Source organism: Lonchura striata, chromosome 5 (genome assembly GCF_050655825.1).
Source record: "Lonchura striata isolate lonStrDom1 chromosome 5, ASM5065582v1, whole genome shotgun sequence".
Lineage (NCBI taxonomy): Eukaryota > Metazoa > Chordata > Aves > Passeriformes > Estrildidae > Lonchura > Lonchura striata.
The window spans coordinates 8,911,786-8,933,519 of NC_140707.1; the positions used below are offsets into that span (position 1 = coordinate 8,911,786).

At 39.6% G+C, this 21,734-nt stretch overlaps 1 long non-coding RNA gene across 1 annotated transcript; it reads left to right on the forward strand.

Annotated features, from left to right (window-relative positions):
• The first annotated feature begins 2,793 nt into the window (after positions 1 to 2,793).
• Positions 2,794 to 21,406, forward strand: LOC146767221 (uncharacterized). Its single transcript, XR_014955931.1, has 2 exons — positions 2,794 to 10,079; positions 17,187 to 21,406. It is a non-coding gene; the product is annotated as an uncharacterized LOC146767221 (long non-coding RNA).
• Positions 21,407 to 21,734: the final 328 nt, after the last annotated feature.

Consider the following 21,734-nt stretch of genomic DNA (forward strand, 5'->3'; position numbering starts at 1 on the left):
TGAATATATTCCTGGAGAAGATGGTCTAAAAGCCACCTTCTTCCTTCTTTTCCACCCAAAATAAATTCAGCCTGTCCATTCTGAGTTTATTTTAATAATACACTAATAAGTACACCGGTGTGGGGAGCAGAGGCACAGTTACCAGTGTTATTTAATACCAAGAAACTACTGGTGGCTGTTTCAGATGGCCCCGTTGTGAGCATCTTTATCTGGTTGGCCTGCTAGAACAATGCTATTTTGGGGGGGAAGGTGGGGGAAGGAAGAAATCTATTTTTCAAGTAACAGATGGATAAACAGATGGGTGGAAAAGTCCACTGAATAGTGTGTTGGCTGCCTGTCACTGCCTGTAGGACAGCCAATAAATATCATATGGATTAAACCTGTAAACTAACATGTCCCTGTTTAATGAGTTCTTGCAGAGCAGTAGGTGTTTTCTTGCCAATGCCCACAGAAATGAAATACCACTTTGGATAAGGTACATTTTTGCAAGGAGACCAAACACCTAAGCATGGTTTGTTCTAAGATTAATAACCAAAAGTAAACAGGGAAAGAAGCCATGTGGTGAAGTTGTGTGCATTTTTGCAGACTGGCTGTGAGGTGGTCCTTTTGCACATCTGGAACAGATTCCTGCAAATAACTTCACTTTCAGGACACAGTTTACGCTTAGGATAATGTTTTCATACTCCTTACACCTCTTTTTGTGAGAATTTTACACTTTTTTCCTCAGGCTTGCATAAAGTGCTTAATTCAGTAGCCAGCCATGGAGATAACACCCCAGACCAACAGCAGAACACATATTTCATTCTCTTCTGAGAGACTATCTCTATTTTGGGCTAACACCAAATTAATGGGAAAAAAAGCTGACACAACAAGAAATTCCATGTTTCCTGGCACTTAGACTCCCCAGTGGCACCTGCATCTCGCGTTGCAGATGATGACAATTTGCCTGTGTGCCAAAGGCACCGTGGTTGTGAGGAATGGATGGCTCCTGCTCACCTTAGAATGTTCATCAGCACACACATCATTATGCATAAGAGCAGTGCCTTTGCTTTTCTTCCAGCCTGCTGTCTAATATTTACTGAGTAATTTCTAGGTCTTCTGAGACTGAGTTGATAAATTTTTCCGCATTCAACAAACCATCACTGATTTTACTAAAAGAGACAAGACTCTCCCAGGCTCAGCTCCACAGGCTGCAAGATGAGACAGAGAGAAAAACGCTGCGCTGGCAAATCTTTCTTGAGAAGGAGTTCAGTTCTCCTGAGCAATGCCCCAGTGCCTCCACCACATGGGAATCTGGTTCCTGAAGTTTTTGAGAAAATACAAAAACAAATATTCAGGTACAATAATCACGTGAGAATTTAAGCATTAATATCACTTTCAGTAATTTTTCACAGGTAGTAGAAATTGATTTGCTGGTTTTCAAAAAATTCCTTAAAGACAGTGTTCCTGAAGGGAGAGTGTGGGACTTGTTGATGCCATAAAACATCAAATATTTATTTTTGTCTAGATGGAAAAAAATATAAAAAGAAAAAATATATGTAAATATATATGTTATGAAAATATAATCTATAAACTCACTACCAATAGGTGGGGTGAATTTCATTAAAAATTTCTAAAAATGTATAGACAGTTACGAAATGCTAGGAACAATATTTCACCATATCAGATGTAAAACTCTGGATGCACCCAACAGAATGTTGCATGAGAACAGGAAACTGATTATTATTGGAAAAGGGAATTAAAAATTAGTAAAAAAATTCCTGAATTGGTGAGAAAAAAACATTTGACCTAAGGTAGACATGGTGAAGGTTATCTTTGAAACACAGTAGTACATTTTGCAATATGAAAATATCAGCTTGAAGGCTTTCTTGCCTTTACACAACACCTTTTCCTTGAGGAGCTCCAAATCCTGTAAAGAGGTTAACGGCTTCATTACATTAATTAGTTTAATATTACTCTGTTTATGCAAAATGTAATTAATGTGACATAAGAGGAAAGAAACCATCAGCACTTTAAGAAAATAATTTTTTAAAGTAAATTTTAAATGTTATTAAATTTTTAAAAATATATATTAAAATTTAATATTTTTTTAAAAAGCATAAAAGGACCTGATCAGTTTACGTCCCCAAAAAGTTTGAAAAGGAGAACTGTGAAGAGTTCAGAGGAAGGTTTGGGCTGCAGTGTTTGTCCTTCACCATCTGTTGGAGAGCCCAGACAAAGTCAGGGGCTCAGGGGTGGAGCAGAAGACTAAAGACAAAACTGCTCCAAGGACAGCAGGTTCCTGTTGTCTACAGAACCAGAGGGGCACTGCCACAGGGTGCCCCTGGATTCCTGGAAGGGTTAAAGGCCAAGCTGGATGGGGCTCTGAGCAGCCTGGTCCTGTGGAAGGAGTCCCTGCCCATGGCAGGGGGTGGGAAGGAGGTGACCTTGAAGGTCTCTTGCAAGCCAGGCCGTTCCATGGCTCTGTGCAAGGAAACACAAAGCATTGAAGTGATGCCATGGGAAGTGATGCCATGAGAAAACACATGAGAAAACACATTCTGATTTCTGGTCAGAATTTCCTGATCATTTCCACTCTGCCACAGGAGCTTGTCCTAGGTGGAGGTAGGGGACAGAAGAGAATTTGGCACCCTGTGGTGCAGGATCACACTCACAGGTGGTGCTGAGCCCTCAGTCTAACACAGCAGTCAATGCCTGCCTTAACAGCTTCAGAGAAGCCTGAATTCCCTTCTTAGCTCCAGAGCCTTTACAAGGCTCCAGCACACCCAGGAAGACCACAGAGCTGAGCAGCCGTCACTCCACGATGACAACTGCTCCAGTCTACCCACCAACAGGTAACTCTAGTTTTTAAAAAACAGCTCTCATTTTCCCTGCCTCTTTGGGCATATGAGGCACATGCTCATGCAGACATTGCTTGGATCCAGTCTTGCCTAGGGCAGAAGAGCTCCTGAGTAGCTGGTTAGATTTTCTTAGGCACTACAGCAGCCCCTTGAGTGACTGCACATCTCTAGATCTGATAGAAGGGGTGAATTAAAAGTGGAATATTCTCTTTTAATATAATGTAGCATGTAACCATGCATCTTGCTGTACACTTAGTCATCCCTCTATGTGTGAATAAGCCCTCCTGTGAAAGAGCTGCTCTACTCTGAGCATATTATTATGATTGACAGAATCTGTCAGAAACCATAGTGAGGTTTTTGGCCGCTTTTCCTTAACTTACATGTAGCAGAAAATTATTTAAGTAGTAGGAAAGTTAATAAAACCACTAGAAAGATAGCTGACATAAAGAAACACAGGCACGATAATTTTACCTCTCAGGGCTGGAGAGTTTCAAATTTTGCCAAGCAAATCTTTGTCCAGCTCTTTCTTTTTTAATCACAGAAGCCTTATACCCCTGAAAAAAACAAGTAATTCCATAGAAGCATAGATGAAAATTAAATGAGGGTTCAATGTGTTTCTGAACTAATTTTTTCTCCGTATCTGATTAGTCTCTGGAGTCTTAGAAATGCCTATGTCCTAGTTCCTTAAGGCACCTCACAATCCCCAGAGTTTGACAGCATCCAAGATTTCAAAATACAATTGCAGATTATGAATTAATTCTACTGAATAAGACCAACCTGAAGAAATCAAGTGTTCTCAGTCTGCTGGATACATACAGATGTAAAGCTACTTCTGTCTTGGTATTTTTGTACCCCCAGCAAGGATGGGTTATTCCACAGAACATCAGACGAAGAAGGGCATGAAGTAATTGTTCACACAAAAGTACACACAGCAAAGATTATTGCAAGCCTTTCTATAGTCTTCTCCTTTTTGATTTTTTTTCCCAAGATCTATGTCACAAGCAGACTGTGTTTTCTCAGATATCAAGAGGATTTTTGTCACTTGGCTACTTCAGGCTTACATTTTCAACACACAGTGCAGTTAGGTGCATCCAGTTTCTCCACCTCTGCAGCTCTCAGCCCAATGCCTGCCTCCAGCAGATGAGTCTGAGATGCCCAGCAACTCAGCTAACAGGCGATTAGATTATTGTACAGGTTGATGCCATCTGCAGTTGAGTTCACCTGTGAAATTATTTCACCAGACACATAAGGAATCCCTCTGAAACTCAGCCATAGAAAACATAGCTACAGCACAATTCACAGAATCACAGAACCACAGAATAGTCTGAGCTGGAAGGGACTCAAAGGGACTCCAACTCCTGGCCGTAGGCAGGACACACCAAGAGTCACAATATGTGCCCAAACACTTTGCATTGTCCAAACTGTCCTGAAGGCTGGTGCTGTGACCCTTCCCTGGGCAGCCTGTGCAGTGCCCAGCCCCGCTCTGGGGGAAGAAGCTTCTCCTGCTCTCCAGCCTGAACCTCCCCTGACTCAGCTCCAGGCCGTTCCCTCGGGTGCTGTCCTGTCACACAGAGCAGAGATCAGTGCCTGCCCCTCCTGCTCCCCTCAGGAGGAATTGGTAACTGCCCTGAGGCCTGGCCTCAGTCTCCTCCAGGCTGAGCAGATCAGCCTCTCCTCACACACCTTCCCCTCAAGGTCCTTGATCTTCCCCTTGGCCTCCTTTGGAAGTTCTCTAATGGCCTCAAGCCTTTTTTATATTGTGGCACCCAAAACTGCCCCAGCACTCGAGGTGAGGCCAGCCCAGCCCAGAGCAGAGCGGGACAATCCCTCCCTTGCCTGGCTGGAGATGCTGTGCCTGATTTACCCCAGGACAGGGCTGGCCCTCCTGGCTGCCAGGGCACTGCTGACCCACATTCAGCTTGCCATGGAGCAGGACCCCAGGTCCCTTTCCACGAGGCTGCTCCTGGCTGCACATCCAACCTGGGCTGCCCCATCCCAGGTGCAGGAATTGGCACTGCCCTTGCTGAACTCCACGTGGCTTGTTGACTGTACATCTCTTTAATGTGTTGAGGTCTCTCTGCAGGCTTTCCCTGCTTTTGAGGGGAGTCAGCAGCTCATTCCCATCTTGTATCATCTGCAAACTTACCCAGTATCCCTCCAAGGCCTGTGTGCAGTTCTCCCCAACACTGCTCAGGACACACACATCATCACTGCCCACAGGATCCTCTTCACACACATCTGTCAACACCAGGCTAGAGCTGACAGTTCTGGAAGTGGTTTGGAGGACACCCAGCAGGATTTAAGTGTCTGTGGTCACACTACTGTCACACACAACTCCAACCTGAACCTGCCATTAGTGTTTAGGAAGGATTTGGGCCATTTTCTGTGGAGACACATCCAGGGAGGTTCCAAAGCAGCAGCCTGATCTTGCACAGCCTCATCATGGACATGCTTCTGCTGTCAAAATAGAATTTGTTCAGGTGTTTGACCCGGAAACATCAAAGCTGCATTGCTGCAGAGACAATCTTGATCAGGATCCAGGTTGCAAAACCTGGAATATTTGGTTTTTAACGTCTACCTTGTTACCCTGATTTTTAAAAGTGTTCAGTTTTCTTTTATAGTTATTTTGAAAGTTTTAAAGTTCTTTTAAAAGTTTTCTATGCCTTCTGATGTTTACATATTTATACTGGAGTTCTCATGCACTGTTCATGTTAATAATGATTATTTTGCATTCTTCTTTGTGGGAGGAGAGAATTGATGGACTGTTGATTTGACCAGTGTGGTTGAAGAGGTGGCAATTCCATCCTCCAATCCACTGCCACTTTTGGAATTCTATATATTGTAAGGTCAGAAATAAAATTGGCTCTTTTTCTCATTTGAACTTACCAAGCTTCTCTGTACTCATTTCGTGTCCAATAGTGACATCACTTTAAACACTATATGCTAGTGTTATCAGTTCCAAAGGTGTGCAAGAAACTTATAATTTGAATGATCATAACAAATACTTTCCCAAGTGTGTGTTATCATTTAGGAAATTTTTTTAAAAACCCCAAAAAAAAAAAAAAAAAAAAAAGACACAGAAGAATGAGGTTGTGTGTATATTATTACTAAAGTTGCAACATTAATGTTGGGTTTAGACCCTGAACCTCTGAATCTCTTACCACTGGATAAAATAAAAAACCTGATCAGTATTCTTTGAAAAACACTTTATTAAAAAGTTTGGCATTTAAAGTGACAGTAACCCCCAACATTGCTGGTTTTATTTCCTCCATTTTTTTCCCACTCCTTATGTTAAAGCCATTGCAAATTTGTAGGACAAGATGGGAAGAAACTGCAGGAAAAGTTTGTAACATATGAGCAATGCAGGTTATGTAGGCTGATACAAATTCCATGTATCTTATTTAAAAGTCTTAGTGATTCACATTAGATTACTTTCTAAATTTATTTGTTGATAGAAGAAAAGCTACAAAATCCCCAGAAAACAGCCTGCCATTCAAACACCTAAAAATGAAGATATGAGCAAGTGTGGATTATCAGGGTATTTAATTCTTAGTTTTTAAGAGACTTTTGCCAATAAAATTTCTAGAATTCCAGCTCTTCCTTTATTTCACTTCAGGTTATTTAATGCTGAAAAATCATGCAGGGAAGGTTTTATGTATAGTGTTTCTGAACTCACTCAAATCAGCTAATGAGGAAAACATCTCATCTAAGTCTAAAACTCATTTCGGGTTACAAGAGGTTCAACAGAAATTCTGAGCTTCTGTGGCTCCTATAAAGCTGAACATTTCCAGACTACATTTTCCATGTGTTAATAACAAATGTGTTTAAAGAAAAGTGCCATTTTAAGAATGGCACCTAATATTACAAGGACGGCACAATGCGGTCTCCTCAAGCATCACCCCTACCACGTTCTACCCTTTTCCACATCTTTCCTGAATCCAAGCTGTGATTCAGAAAGAGAAGAATAGTTCAGGGGCAAAGGCAAGCCCTGAGTCATGCACAGAGTTGGTGTATCATTAAGCAATAGAGGAGGAAAGAATAATTGATACAGCCATGGGAGGACAGAGCCCACATCTGCACTCGGTGACTCAGCGTGCTCCTCAGCAGCAGCAGCATTGCAGACAAACAGCTCCAAAAGAAGTGGGGTCTTTCCAGAGGAGATCTGGCAATTTGCTACAGCCCAGAACATCTCTGCAGCACCACTCACATGTCAGTGGAAGTTATGTACTACAGGAGAGGGCTTAAGAAAACATAGGGCCTCCTTGTGACTTCTGCTGTGCGACACAGACTACAAAATTAGCGCTACATAGACAAAAATCACCTCACAAAGGTGAAAGAAACACATTTTAAACACCACAGATGAAGAATCTGGAGTTTAGTAATGACATTTGCCACTCCTGTTGTGACATTTTAGTTGCATTAGTTCCATTATTTTCTCTGCACCCCTGTTCACACACAGCTCTTTCAAACGATGGCCACGTCACAATGCAGCACAAACATTGACTCATCTTGTTTTTAACTAAACATTAGCTGAACATGGACAGGAAACATACCATAAACTCCTTGGCTTTCGGGGAAGAAAATGGGTGTGCTGGTTCCCACTATTGTCAAAAGAAAACCCCAACAGAACACAGCTGGGAAAAAGTAGGTGACTCTACTAGCATTTTCCATTTCTAGCTCCTGAGGTATCAAACATAAATACCAGAGGTCAATGCAATCCAGTGACCTAAAATGAGAAATGGTGTTCTTTTATTTCATTCCCCGGTAGTACAGAATAAATCTTTACACGATAGTTGCCATTTCTTCATCAAGCCTGATTGGGAAAGCCACCTATGCATCACCTTTGGAAAAACCTGGGCAGTGACATAAAGTTTTCCATAAAATTCACCCTTGCATCTATTTATTCTATCTCTTTTTTGCCTTCAAACCACCTCAGAATTTCTTCCATCTCTCTTTCCACATTGCAATATGCCAATATCCCAATTCTTTGGAATTGTTCTCTTTGTGAGCCAGTCCCTCAGCTGTCACATGGACACAGGTGCAAGACAATATTGCAATAAATGGATGAAAAAGTGCAGTCCATTACTGTTGTTCACATTTAAGGGCTTACAAGCCACTAACATAGGAACTTGCCTTCATTAGCCTGGCTTCTTCCTCTTGAAATAAGAGGCTTTATCTTCTCAAATACCCTAAGGATGGCCATGGTAATTAATGACAAAATATTTCTTTATGGTGTGTATATGTATGCAGATATGTCTGTTTGCATACCACACCTGCATAAACATATAATTCATTTGGTTAAAACAGCACAGATACATGAATTTTGTCCTCAGGTAAACAAGAAGTGTAGAATTCATCCAGAATCCTCCTCTCCTGTGAGATCTCTGATGTAAACAAATTCACACACTTCAGAAGGTATTTGCCACTGCAACACTCTTTATGTTGTCACAATTATCTCTGTAAAATGGAAATTTGATATAAAACACCTGCAGAGCTTCTCTGAAATGTAAAGAAAAGTGAAACAGAGATGGAGGAATGGCCAAAACCTCTTCCACTTATTTTTCCTGTATCTTCATTTTGGGGTCCAGAAAAAAAGAGTAGAATTTTCTTTGCTTCTACTTGAAAACTGAAAAAAACCTATGCTTCTTTTCAGATACATAGGCAACTCTATTTCCTTCAGCATTCTGACTGAAAGTAATTTGCATTTTCCAATGGTCATCATTTGGAAGAGGTGCAATATTCTCAGTAGCAACAAGCTAAGAGTTTCCAACATGCTCTGCCTTATTTCAGTAACATGAAGAGAGGAGAGAAATAGGATTTATGCAGGAAAAAGGGAGAATTTGACAAAAAACTGGCTCTCGGAAAGCAGCAACTAAATGGTACAACCACATGAAAGCTGCTCTGTGTAAGACAAAGTGTTTATCCCCTCAGTTTACAATTAAGACTTTAGCATCAATAAAGACCTTAAGAGTGGTAATTACCATAATTTCAAACAAGTTACTTGAGTTTGCATTTCACTGCCTAAGTGATGCTTTACTCAACAGAAGGTCTTCCATATACACGCAAACCAGAATTTTATTAGAAATGTGGTGGATGTTTTATTCTATAGCCAAAGTAACAAGCCAATAAAGATGGAGTTGGAGCTATAATACCATTTTGAGGCTGTGCCACAACAGTTTTGCAGCAGAAACTGTGGTGTAACTATTGATAACAGCTCTGTTGTCAGTTAGTTCTCTATATGCATGCCATTTGTAACTAGCTACAGAGATGTACAAGTCTACCCACATTTATGATCACTATATATTTATGCTATTTATCCTTTTTCTTCATCAGAAATGACTAAAAGGTTAATGAGATAAAGAGCACCAGAAGTTTCCTCATCCCCCTAACAAACACTGGAAGGTGAGGGAATTTAAAAATGCTCTATTTGCTGTTTCAGATAACTCCAGCCCCGTGGAATAATCAGCACCACTTTTAGCAGTGCCTCTCTACAGATTTTTTCTTCAATCTGACAACTTTACTTCCCCTGTGAGAAGAGGATGAGCCCCATTACAGAGCACTGGAAATATCTACAGCAGATGGATTGTTATTAATGGGAAAACCAGAATTTGTTTATACAGGCAAGAGGTGCCACAGTTTTTTTTTTTAAATACAAATTTAATTCATTTAGAAAAGAATACCTGAAAGTTTAAAGAAAGTAGACTGCTGAAGCAGGTGATAACACTGTTAGTTTTAAGACCTGGAAGAGTTTAAATAAAGAAAGATATAATTACTGAAACTCTGCCAAGATTATAAAAGAAAGTAATCATAAATTTCTGCAAGAACATATTAAACCCACACATGAACTATATTTCAAGGAAAGGAATCTTTCCCAAAACAGCCACTTAGGTTAAATGGGAGGAAATTATGAAGCTGAATCACAAAGCTGTAGGTCTCACATTCATATTAAAAAGAAAAATAAGAGGAACCAATCACCTACTCTTTGCTGCCTGTGACTGCAACTGCTTATTTATTTTTTTTTAAAAACTAAGGAGGCAAAATTAAATTTTTCTACTAATGAGTATGTGTTGACTCCTGTGAAACACTAGTGAGGACTTCTCCACAAGTGTTCACCACAGTTATTTTTAATTTATTGTGTAGGCTCAAAAGTCCTGAATGACCATCTACATGGCCAAGGAAAACACTCATTCTGAAAATACGTTTTAACAGTTTCGGATTCTGTGCATCTTTAATTCTCAGGTAAGCTTGCTAATAAACCTTTTTAATTTTCCAATTTACTCTTCACAAAATGCATTGCTGTGGGTTGAGTGAATTACTGCTACATTAAAGCCACCTGCAGTGTTGGGCTGTACTTGAATAGCAGCACCTACTTTCCCTGGCTGTTAACACCACTGCATATAATTATAATACTCTTGGGACTATCAGTATTCAACCTAATTGATTAATCTGTGCAGAGATAGAGATGAGGACTTTTTCACAAGTCCCTTTCACAAGGACCTGTGCTTGTCCTACTGAAGTTTTTTAATTGATTCCCTGCAGATAAGCCATATAAGGAATAACCACAGGCAAAACACTCACCAGAGTCCAACTTGCATTTTGCAAGCAGAACTGTTTACTTCTAGTAGAATGTGGCTTTGTTCTCAAGGGACACAAAGTTGGGTCAGCAAAGGTCCTGATGGACAAGGAGAAGGAGAGGATGCCTGGGTGAGCAAAACAGCCACAGGCAGCTTGCAGTGCGGAAAAGAGATGCCATAACAATAAAAACCTGGCAAAACACATTAAATAATGTGTTAAAATAGTAAATAATGTGCTCATTTCTGCATGCAGACACACATTTCATAAACTGCTGTTTGAGCATCAGATAGAATCTCCCATGGGCACTGAATTAGATTCTGAGTATTTTTCCCTACACATCCTGGTGATCTGGAAAATTTCCAAATCTTGGGATTATTAAGTGCATGTATATATATGAATATGTATATATATCTGGATATTTTTGCAAATAGGATTTTCATCTCATGTTTTCTGCATGAGGGGCCTTGCCATGGGCTCCTGGTGCAGAGATATACCCTTTATTTATTGTTGCAACTTGTGCAGCTCATTGTGACAATAAAAACCAGCACAGCTGAGGGCTTTCATCCGTCCCTAACTCTGGGTGGATTTCTCCAGGCCAGTGGTTAATTTTTTTACTGAGACTTTGATACATCTTAAGGAGCTGTACTTTGTCCCTTAGAAACAGCTTTTTAATTAACTTATTTATTTATTGATGAGTGCGGATGAGAGGAAAGAAGCAAGGGTAATAAGGAAAGCACATACTCCCAGCCTATTAACCTCTGCTATTCAAAAATGCTCCAAAACCCCCCTCACTTTCATCTTTTCCCTCTCTCTAGATAGAAAAAGCAATGTTTTACATTCAGTGTGGAGGAGAATTAACATCTTTGCCAGCTAATATCTGCATAAAACGAACCCTACATCAATAGGGTTTTCTATTTACAGATATCTGTCACAGATCACCGACCCTCCAGCAGATAAAAACTCAGGGGAGATGAGAAATAGTTCTTGAGATGCTGCTGGAGAGGGGCTCCATGGCATTTTCACATGAAAGACTACAATCTTTATTCTCTTGGACCAAGCCAACTCACTATTGGACCAAAGCCCAAACTATTGCTTTTGCCAAAACTGTGCCTGTCAGCTCCTTCTGATTTATTTTAAGGTGGTGTGCTCCTCTGCTGCTCATCACATACTACTTTAAATCATTCTAAATAGAAGGATAGCTGCTATGATTGCTATAAAGAGACAATTGCAGGCATTGCAAAGAAAGCAGGTGAAGATAAAACATGAATTGGTATTTAATGACAGTCTGACACACTTGAAAGTCAGCTGATGAGCTATTAAGTCTGATGGAAACCCAGGCTGCTCCAGACAGGTTAGCCTGTTGAAGAAAAAAGGTTGTGAGAGAGAAGTGGTTTCTTTGCCCCAGCTGCAACATAGGCTCTGCCAAGCTAATAAATTTTTGTTGAACAAGGACTAATAGCTCTGCTTTAACTAAATTGCTTTCATTTCCAGGAGTAACATTCATCTGCACAGTTTTTACTAAATGAGTTATTAAACAAATTCACATCAAGTAATTACAGGTTGTGTGGATTTAAGATCATTATTTTAAGTGAAGTCACAGCTTTTTGTGTCACATTCAGGCATCTCAAAACCCTTCAGGCCTGCCTAAACTTTACCTCTGCATTTTGCTGCAATAAGGAAAATATTATTTTTGTGCTATTGCCCCATTCTGTCATGAAAAGCTGTCAGGGCATGCAGTAGGCTGCAACTCCCTTCTCCCTGGACTTTGGAAAAGAAGTAGTGGCTGCAATGAATGCAAGTAGAGCTAATAATAATTATTATTAAAGCCAACTGGATACCAGTCACACACATGCTAACATTTCTCAACTTTTCTCCCAACAACACTTTAAAGCCTTAGAGCATTTCAAGCTGCTGAATTTAACACCAGGGACAGATCCCATATAATTGCTAACTGCCCACCAGCGTGGCATAATTTGGGGAAAATACAGAAGCATGACTCAGGCAATTTGAATTATATCTCAACTTTAATCACTGGAAGAGATATTCCCAAGGAACCATCTTTCAAATGAAACACTTCTCTCCACTGCAGAAGATATAGCCCTCCAATTTACCCTGCCCAAAAAAAGCCATGTGCATTACTCTTTCTGAGAATGATGAAATGATCCTCATTATCCAACAACAACCCTCAATCTTTATGGCTACCCAAGGCAACTTTAAATTGCACTATCACCAATTACACCACGTACTGCCAGAGGTATCCTCCAGCTCTCAATGGCACTGAACAGTCCTTGCAGGCTGCAGCTGAGAGCCAGAGCCAGCCACACCCAGACATCTTCCTGCTTTGTCTCGCAGGGTTGCTTGAGGGACAGCATGAGGAGCAGGCAAACTCTGCACCCAAATCTCCAGCCCCCCAGAGCTGTCCCCAAAGTCAGTCTGGTTCTGGCCAAGTGCCTCCTGCCACTCAGCAGCCTCCTCTGGAAATGGACTGACCTGGCGTTCAAGACTAAGGAAATCGCTCGTTGGCAAAAACTGTGATTACAAAGCTGGATTTATAAATATTTTCATGAAATCATTTAAGTTCAGCAAGAAACTTACTGGAATATTGGTGGAATCTGAAATGCAGGGAACTCTCAAGACTTTGGGCCTGTGAGCCAAAGCTTAGAATTAAACCCAGGATTTGATCTGGGACCTTGGAAAAGGCTCCCAAACTGAGGTGCTAGAAGCGAGAGTGTGGATTTATAGTTTAAAGCAGAGACACGTTAAGCTAAGAAAAGGAAAGTTTGGTGTTTTAGAGTTCCAGATACAGAAAAAATAAAAGTAGTTACAAAGGTAACAAGGAATTTAGAATGCAGTACTGTAGGTTTGTGTGTCAAGAAAGCTTGCACTTTAGCAGGGGTCCATAAGACAAAATATTTAAGGATGGGGTCAAAACCATAAATATCCTTGTTGGCAGCATTTTGTTGGTCAATAAATCCTTAAAAGGTCTTGTAACTTAGGGTCTTGTGACCTTCTGAGCCACGCAGTGAAGATGTGAGCCCAACTCACCCTTCCTGCCTGTGTAGAAAATAAGAAAAATAAATCCCATAATCAAAAACAACTCAGAGGTCCTGCCTCAAATCCTTTCAAAATTCCTCACAGGACATAAAGTGTACTTTCAAGGATGCATCTATAAAGGTTCATTTTTAAGAGAGGCCTTTATTATTCAGAGAGCAAAAATTGGTGTGTTGATGTTGACCTGATTAGCTGATAAATCACACATAAGCTGGACATAGCAAGGAACCTTTTTTCTTACAGTTCAAACCTTTGCATACACCTTCTGGAATGGCAGAGGGCAAGGGAGGATGGAAAGAACTGCAGTTCCTAAAAATCAGAAGCAAGGGGCCAAAAATGGTACGGCTATCTTGAGGGAAATGAGAGGGGATGGAGGGTGGAAAGGAGTAAAGTAAAAGTTAAAAGGAGGGAAAGAGAGAAAATTGAAAAGAGAAATACAGAAGGATTATAATTTACTATCATACATAGTTCTGGGAAGGATAAAGGACTTTAATTTGCATGGTTTTCTCTGCTGCCATGAAGGCTGGAATTCAGCATTAGTGTTTCAGGAAAATTGATATTCTCATGCCCATGGGAAAACTTGGAGCACCATTTACAGCAGAGGTAATGAGTGTTGTCAGCACTGAATCTGACACAGTGACTTGAACACAGCATCATCTCATAACTTTTCATGCAAGAATAAGCAGAATTACAAGTGAGGGTTTAGCTTAGAGAAAAGAAAACCCAAGTTCAGCACAGTTACTGCACAGCCTCACTACTAAATGAAGAGGAACAGACTGGGAATGCCTGCTGAGGAATGCTTGATATTCTGTTTGGTATATGGAGTGCCTGGGAGTAATGCCAGGTCAGGTGGCACCCTGTGTAAGGGGCAACATGAATGATAGTCACTAGTTCTATTTAGCAGACAACATTAATTCTGTATCCCTAAGACAAATAATGAATTATTTCAAAGGAGAAACAATGGCAGAAATTCTTAGATCTTTATTTCCTCATCAAAGTTAAAAAAAATCCAAAACCCCCAAACAAACAAACCAAACAAAAAAACCCCAAAACTAAACAAAGCCATGCAAAGTTCTCTTCGCTCAAGATTATATTTGAAAAAAAGAATGCATTGCCTTTTCTCTGGAAACCCAACCACTTTATAACATTTTTTTTCTGTACAAAGAGTGCTAAAGTGAAACAGAATCCTGAAAGCAGCTAGAACTTGACTATATCAAGTAAAATATTTGCCAACTGTAACTATGGGTGTGTATAAACTGTGAAAGAGTATTTTAAATATGCTGCTGAAGTACTGAACTATTGAGAAATGTGGTATTTATGGAGGGCTGTACTCCCTTTGGTATACAACTGGATCTAATGGCCACTGCAATAGATTCAATAATTATTTTTGTCTCAGAGACAAATGCTGACTGCTGCTGCTGTTTCACTTAAATTTAAAAGAACAATAGCCAGCTTGCCTGGAGGAGCAGAACTTACCAAGTCCAAACAACAACCAGAAAATACCCTGTCCTGAGCCTGTGATATGTTCTTCTCCAAATAACTAGAGATTTATTCATAAAGCCTTAAGTCAGTGCTCTAAGAAGTAAGATACCTGCACACTTTAAGGGGAGGCTGAGATTTTAATCTCCCTGCCAGTCAGTCATCACAGTATTGGCTCCAGCAGTGCTCCTGCCCAGGTGTGCAGGCTGCAGCCCAGTGCTGCTGTGTTTACTTCAGACACAGACATGGGAAACAGGCAGGGCCCTGGTGGACAGGCTGGTGTGACAAATGCCCAACCATCCCTTCATCACCTTTGCTTTAGAATACTGTCAAGTGCAGTACAAATACATGGCAGGTCATCTGCCAAGCCCATTTAATTAATCTACTATTTTATAATTTCACATTTCCAGTTTGTAAAGCGAGTACTACACCTGAGTAGCAGTGAGAACTACAGGATGTATGCTGTTTATGTATAGAGGTAATATTTTTTACAACAGTGGAAGCTTCTTTTATCTGTAAAAGGTGCAGCAACACTAGAGACAAAATACCCTTTTGTCTCAAGTAATTTTTCTGTCATCCTCCTGCCTTCCCAAAGAGAGGCAGTTAAAAGAAATACACAAGCTTCAATTCCAAGGATTTTTGTTACAATTTTCCTAACTTTAGCTGTCTAAAACCCACTAAGCCATTCTGGAATGCAGTACACTCTACACCAGTGAACCTGCCTCCACACCAAGGACTGGTTTAATTCACCTCATCACATTTAGTCACTATCACACAAGTGCTGGCCGTCAGCCTGCACTGCCCCATACTCAGTGGACCTCATTTTGCAGAGTTTCAAGTCCTTTCTCTTCCAAAGAAGCCCACAATCAGCCTACTGACCTTAACCCCTGCTCTGTCAGCTCCCACTGCTTACCAAGGTTTCAGTTTCCATTTGGGCCACTTGAGAGAGAAGGCATCATGCATATTGTCAACACTGGAGCAGGCTGCCCAAAGCAGCACCTGGGTCACCATCCCTGGAGGGATTTGGAGCCATATCATGCCTGCTGTGGCACTGGGGATGGGTTTAGGGATGGGCTGGGCAGTGCTGGGATGACTGAAAGGTCTTTTCCAACCTCCACAGTTCCATGCTTGCAGAGCAAGGCTGGAGGCACAGCTGCAGGCTGCAGGACCAGGCTTGCAGGCTGTGCAGGCATTAACAGGCATGCATGTGTCATTTCTCCTGAGAATGTAACTTCTGTGCTGCATTACAACACAGCTTCATGATATCTCCATGTTCACACACTTACCAGCCAAGACTGTCAGTACTTCTTATTTCAGTTCTTAGCAACCTCTGCAAGAGATGTTCCTCCATGTGAAACTACTTGATTAAAAAAAAAAAAAAATATATATATATATATATATATAATTTACAAGAAACATGTGGAGGGATGAGCTTAAAATAATGTTCAAATTAAAAATGAAGCTTTCCTAGCCTGAAATGTTGATGACTAAGTGATTACTAAGCTTCCACACACTTTAGTGTACAAGTTATCATGATGCTTCAGGTTTTGTTTTACAGTTACTAACTTGTGCAATGACCTTGTTAATGCTATGTTAATATCATTAGTATAATTACAGCTAATATAAAGTTCTAATAACACTGTAAGTCTAGCAGAAACCTATTTCGAGCTCTAGTGTACCTTCAGCACAAATACAAACCCAGACAGACTGTATTTTCTATATTGTCTTTGCCAGAATCACATCCACAGACTGGAACTGAAGAGATGACAATAGAGTATATAAAACCTAAGTTTTTATTTAGGTATTCTGGCATGTATAAATGTTAAGATGTGATTTATATAGTGTCACTTATTTTCATTCCAGTTTCTGTCATATTCACTAATGTTTCACAGTTTAGGAATCTTTTTTAAATGAATGGTCAGAAACATAAAGTGTATTTGCCACTGTTATGTCTGCAAAAATTGGTATGGGCACTAAAGAATAGACAAAACTTTTATACATATATATTTCATTCTAATAATAATCTAATTTTAAATTTTGAGAAACTGCACGCGTTTGTTTTTCTGTATTTTGAATTAGGCATCTCCACTGAGGTATTTTCAGCTAAGAACATGACCTTTGTTCTTTTAAAGTTCCAGTTAACTTTAATCAACTGCTGACCTGTAAAATAAGTTATCCCCACGTTTTCTTCTTGCACTTTCATGTTGGCAATAAAGATGCTCTTCCTCTGATCATTTGCAGGTGCTCTCCAAAGACACCAGAGGTACTCCCAGGACAGACAGAGGGAGCTGTATCTCCAGTTTTCTCCTTTAGAAAGACATCTATACACAAGCTGTCAAGTTTAAACTTGCAACCATAAAAACAAATTAAAAAAATCCCTCTGGCTTGTTTTTCACCGTAACAGCCAATCAAATTAAACTTGTTAAAGCAACAGGAAGAATAAGATCAAGAAGATCAAGGTACAATGAAGAAATTCTTAGTTTTTATAAATATATCTATGTCAGTAAGAAATTTAGACAGCTGACAACTTGCTCTGAATTTTTAGCTTTCATTTCCCATGAACAAATATTTCCCCCTTTTCCTGATTTAGTGATGTAATAGCAATACTGAAACACATGGCATGCCATCAATGAAATATGTCAAGAAGAAAAGTATTATATAGTATTAGTTTTAATCTACTTCTAAGGCAGGTTTTACATTTCAACAAAACAAGAAAAGCCCTTCCCTCTCATTCACCTTAAGCTTAAAGAGGATCCAGAAAGGTAAACACAATCCTAACTGCAGAGGAGACAGAGGGAAAACTACAGAGATCATATTTAGAAACATATTTACCTCCCCACTATCATCTCTGTGCATGAGACACCATGCTCAGCATCCACGTGCAGACACTGAGCTGTTTATCCCCAAACAGGCCAAACCCAGCAATGAACAGAACAAGTAATACAATACTGCATTTGTGAAATTTTGTTAAAACTGGATATCAACCTCGTAAAGAAACTTTTTAAAGACTTTTCAACTTTACTGCCTGTATCTTTAAAATGCAGCATATTTTTCTAATTTGTCTTCTACAGGGTCTGGGTGAAGGGGAAGGGAAAAAGCTGTTCTACATTCATTTAAATTATTTGCAAGATTCACTTGTAGCAATGAAGTCTTAATTAATCCACAAAATCCTGCTTTAATTGCAGTATAACTCCAGTGTAAAATGGCCTCTGCATTTGATTATATTTCTGAAAGACTTACAAACTTAATTTCATATTATTTTAACTCATGGATAAGTTTTAAGCAGGTGCTTTATGAAAAAGTAAATGTATGGATATAAAGACTGACTCCTGTCCTCCACTGAATGCTCTTCAAAATCCTGCTGTAAATGATACTACACCTGCTGAAGGGCTCCTTCTGGAGAAGAGCACAAGGAAAGCAGGCCTGAGCCCCTTTCTTACTGTTGCTAAAGATGTTAAGTAAGATGGACAGCAAAAAACCGACTTATGAATTCATTACTTCTCTGTTTATTCAAATTTGTCTCATTTTTCACCAGTACTTTTGCACAGAGATACTAAAACCAGTGAGTCATGACTGATTACTTAAAGCAACTAAGTTATTTTAAAATTTAAATTAATCAAATGCCAACAATCTGTGTCTAAGACTTCTTATTGCCATGCTCCCTCCCCTGCCCATCACCTTTCCTGAGGGCAAAGCTCTCCTCCCTGCTGTTACACTGCTCAGGAGCATCAGCTCTCCAATTAACACCACGCCTTCCCCAGTACAAAAAGTAATCTTAGAGCAATTATATGAGTCATTAATAATCATAGAAACGCTACTCTGGAAAGCAGAATGCAAAACAGCTGATGCAACACTTGCTGCTGGAAGAGGCACTTGCCAAGAGTGTCCACTGAAGTCAGCATTTTCCCATTTGTACCCCTTTCCTTCCAGCTGCCATCTCTCAAATACCTACACACACAAATACCTACGCTTCTGTGAAGCACAGAAACTCACGTTTCAGACTGGGATTTTGTTCAAGGTAAGGCAATCTTGGCAGATATGACTGTAAAAGACTACTGATAAAATACTCACTGTGAAAGCTAAAAATCCCTGAACAACCAAAACTGGAGAGATATTAATTCCATATATTAATATTACTTCCATTATGAAACAATGAAACTAATTCTTTTTCTTCAGGAAAAGAAAAAGAATTGTCAGTAGGCCCTCATTGGCTGTAAATGCAGACAATTGTATTTATATTGTTAAATTATGTTTTAAATGTACAGATTTTTTATTAAAAATATTGTAGTCACAGGATAAGTGTGTCTGCTTTTCAAATAATTATTCTATGCAAAATTCTTTACCAGGCAGGTACTTCTGACAGCATACCAACTTCTACAAAAATTTGGATTAACTAATTAAATCCTGTTATCTATTAAATTCAATAGAAAGCATGTTTGCAACACATGCAAATAATTATGGGTGAGTTTTATCCTTTTTAATTTTTTCCCACTCTTGTAAAGCGTTAACATGAAAAAATACACTCTTCAGCAACGTGCTCTGCCTGCACATATTGCATGGCACCAGAACTACCACATGATGTTCTCCACAATTATTGCATCTGTTGGATGTTTCTACCCTTCCTGTTGTGTACAGGACCACATCCTCTTCATATTCCCTGAGAACACAGCCCACAGTCTTTTTTTCTTTCCTGATAGATAGATGAGCTTGCATTTGGCTGGATTAAAATGTGCATTGAATGGAAGTTTCTGGAGTGATCACTGGTACCTTGACAGCAAGTCTTGCTTTGCAGGGAGATGTTTGCCACCAGACGCCATCTCCTCCTCAAATATAATTTTCAGCAGTGGAAAACAGCAGTTAATCTCAGTAACACGCCACACACACCACATTAGAAAGATTTCAGGTGTGCTCTGCAGACACAATGTCAGAGTGGTTTGGGTTGGAGGGGACCTTAAGGATCGTCCATTCCCTGTCACTGCCATGGCAGGGACACCTTCCACTGTCCAGGCTGCTCAGAGCCCCACCCAGCCTGGCCTGGGACACCTGCAGGGATAGCACAGCCACCGCTCCTTTGGGCAGTGTTCCAGACCCTCACCACCTTTTGGGTAAAGTTAAATCTCTCCTCTTTTAGTTAAATCCTCTTTAGTTCCATCTTTTAACTAAAACCATTTTCCTTTTCCCTGTTGCTGCATATCTGCGTAAAAAGTCCCCATTTTTTTATGAAATGAAGTGAAATGCTTACAGGTACAAGAAGGCTTTAAGCAAATATATCCAGAGATGTTTCTGGGAAACCAGAAGGTGTTTTTTTCAGGTAAGCAGAGGTTAACTCTCTATATGTCAGGTTTAAAGCTGAAAGTGAGGAGATGCTGAGTGGGCAGAAACAGACCCTCTAAAGGGAAAAAAAAAAAAAATCAGCAAATTACATACTGTCCTGGTTGTGCAACTCCAACATAAATGTAAATAAAAGCCTCTTTTCCTGAATGAGGGAGCATATTTACACAATCCTGTATGCAGTACTTCAATTTTCCTAAGAAACTGTGCCTTTGAATTTAGGTGTGAGAAGTGTGGATTTTAAACACTGTTTTAAGCATAAGGAATTTTAATGCTTTCATGTAATTTCTGAGGCATCAATTCTGCTATAATAACTGGATGGTCTTTCCCTGAAGTGTGTCCTGAAGAAGACACAGCATGGCACTACACTGAGCCTATGCTGGAGGCACAATTTTTCAAATCTACAATTGAAATACAGTTCAGTATGAAATCTCAGCTAAAAATAACCTTAGCTATTTATATTTAATGTTTGTACGCACACACAAAAAAAGTCTATTTAGTGTACAGTCTGTTGTCTCAACAACAGTTGAGACATGACAAGAGTAAGCAATATCATTTGAAGTGGAATGTTTTATTTAAGCAGCATGTACAATTAAGCTAGTGGAAAAATATTGAAATTTCAGAAAAGAATGAAATGCCCATCATAATTTATCTTATTTCAGATTAGTGATAGATGTTATCATCTATATCTAAGAATACATTGTATGACTTACCTTTACCAAGGAATTAAACAATATCCAGCTATTTCACTATACTGTCTATTAGACAGTGAACCTAAATATCAACTTGTGTCAATATGATCCCAAAAGCTACCAGGAAGTAATCATTTACATCAACACAAACAAGATGCTTGAAAAGTCAAGTTCAGGATGATCCAGTCAGTTGCTCAGAAGCCAGTGTAGTAGTCATTTAACTGAGTCAGAAATTACTTTTTTTTTTTATTCTACCAACCAAGTTTCAGACATCACAAATGAAATCCTGGTACCAATTTGATCATCTAAATTAAGACTTTTTTTCCTGAAGAGATTAGTCAGAGGTCAAAGAAGTTGAAACTTGTACTATTTTCCATTCATTTGTAGCAAATAAAACTAGAAAACCAGTGATCTTTTAAGATAAAATATCAACCCAAACCTAAATTTAATTCATAGTAACTATACAAGAAATTATGTTAAATGTTCTACAACCAAGTATAGCAGCCAAACAAAAAGCTAGTTAAGAGTGGGCCTTCCCCAAAATAATTTAATACTTAGCTCTTAATAAACAATCACCAGCAAAGGAGAATACTTCACAAAACCCACAAGAGTTTTTTTGAAGGGTATAATTCCATCGAAACCTAAAAGTTGCAGTGGATCTGTGCACAGAAGTTGTGGTTGCAGGAAGAAATTCAGATGGTCAAGTACAAATCTGACTGCTTTACTGTAGCGTCCAAGTGCCAACAGTGGTTTTATAAGAACTCTT